The 1735-nt window shown below is 43.7% G+C and overlaps 1 non-coding gene across 1 annotated transcript; it reads left to right on the top strand.

Moving 5' to 3' along the window:
- The first annotated feature begins 561 nt into the window (after nucleotides 1–561).
- TRNASTOP-UCA (transfer RNA opal suppressor (anticodon UCA)) lies at nucleotides 562–648 on the top strand. Its single transcript has one exon. It is a non-coding gene; the product is annotated as a tRNA-Sec (tRNA).
- The last annotated feature ends 1087 nt before the right edge of the window (nucleotides 649–1735 follow it).

Below are 1735 nucleotides of genomic sequence, written 5' to 3'. Positions count from 1 at the left end.
GAACGTGCTCTTTCCAGGATGCCATCATGCTGGAGAGTACTCTTCCCACCCCCATCCCACTTCCAAGCGTGCTTAAGCAGATTACTACGTTGCCATCTTTGCAGAAGAAGGGCTGCCATTCTCCCTGCAGCAGCCACGTGCCAGGCAAAGGCTCCCGTTCTCCGCCCCCCGCCCCCCCTAGTATGGACAGAGAAAACTTTAGCCGCAAAAGAGGCGCGGTCTCTTTAAGACGGGCTTCTTTTCAGAAGCCTTGCGGCAAGAGAAGCTGTTAGCCAATCAGAGTCCGGGTTATTTGCATAAACCTGTTTTGAAGCTGTATGATTGATGAAAAGAACTCAGTGGAGAGATTGCGGGGGTGTATCTTCGGCAAGGATGACTACTCAGACCCATCAAGTACCGAAGGAGTAATGAATACGTATACCTAAGTAATACAACAACATTTGGTTGCGCTTTGAGGCCTCAGACACAGTTACAACCCCACTTCCGAGCAGTGCCTCACTGTAGCCTGAAAGTAATTAATAACGAGGGGTTTATATAGCTGAGCACAGAAAAGTAACTATTGCCCGGATGATCCTCAGTGGTCTGGGGTGCAGGCTTCAAACCTGTAGCTGTTTAGCGACAGAGTGGTTCAATTCCACCTTTCGGGCGGAAAGAATTTAGAGCTCTTTTTATGTCAACCTTTCTCGTTCTAAATTTAAGCTGCACAAGTGAGATGACTATGCAAAAGTGAATTGTCTTGCAAAAGTGAATTTTCAACCATCGTTATTAAGGCTACTGAAGTGTATGTATATTGCCATGTGCAGCTTCTTATTTCTTTCACTATTGAATGCTTTCTATTTTTGCACTGCCAGTTTTTTCCTGAGCATTATCACATCCATTTCTGCATTTACCTTTTAAAAACCACTAATTTTTTTTCTGTCTTTTCTGTTTGAGCAAAAAGATCTAACCATACACTTATTTTTTTCCCCCTGATGGTACTAAATAAATTACTGTTTGCAGTTTTCGTAGTGGTTCATCATACAGAACATAAAAATAAAACTGACAAGTGGCATGAAAAGGAAGACAGGTGAGGGGGGATAGAATGAAAGAGAAAAGGCTTTCCTTTTCAGGTTCAGGAGCTATTCCCATTATTAAATATTACTGATAATATAACATTAGAGATCTCATTAAAAGATCAAATCTTTGCTAATACAGAGACGATTAAATTGCTGAGCAGTCAAGTTAGAACGGATAAAATGAACACCTTCTTCACTCAAAGGGTGATTAACATGTGGAATTCACTGCCTCAGGAGGTGGTGGCGGCTACAAGCATAGCCAGCTTCAAGAGGGGAATGGATAAAAATATGGAGCAGAGGTCCATCAGTGGCTATTAGCCACTGTGTGTGTGTGTGTGTGTGTGTGTGTGTATTTTGCCCACTGTGTGATACAGAGTGTTGGACTGGATGGGCCATTGGCCTGATCCAACATGGCTTCTCTTATGTTCTTAAGTGACACAGAGTGTTGGACTGGATGGGCCACTGGCCTGACCCAACAGGGCTTCTCTTATGTTCTTCTGTGACACAGAGTGTTGGACTGGAGGGGCCACTGGCCTGATCCAACATGGCTTCTCTTATGTTCTTCTGTGACACAGAGTGTTGGTCTGGATGGGCCATTGGCCTGATCCAACATGGCTTCTCTGATGTTCTTAAACCATTCTTTAATAAAATGTTTCTCATTTTTACCGTGGTCAGCAGCG

This window comes from Heteronotia binoei, chromosome 8, assembly GCF_032191835.1.
Source record: "Heteronotia binoei isolate CCM8104 ecotype False Entrance Well chromosome 8, APGP_CSIRO_Hbin_v1, whole genome shotgun sequence".
Lineage (NCBI taxonomy): Eukaryota > Metazoa > Chordata > Lepidosauria > Squamata > Gekkonidae > Heteronotia > Heteronotia binoei.
This window is presented reverse-complemented; position numbering and strand designations above follow the sequence as displayed.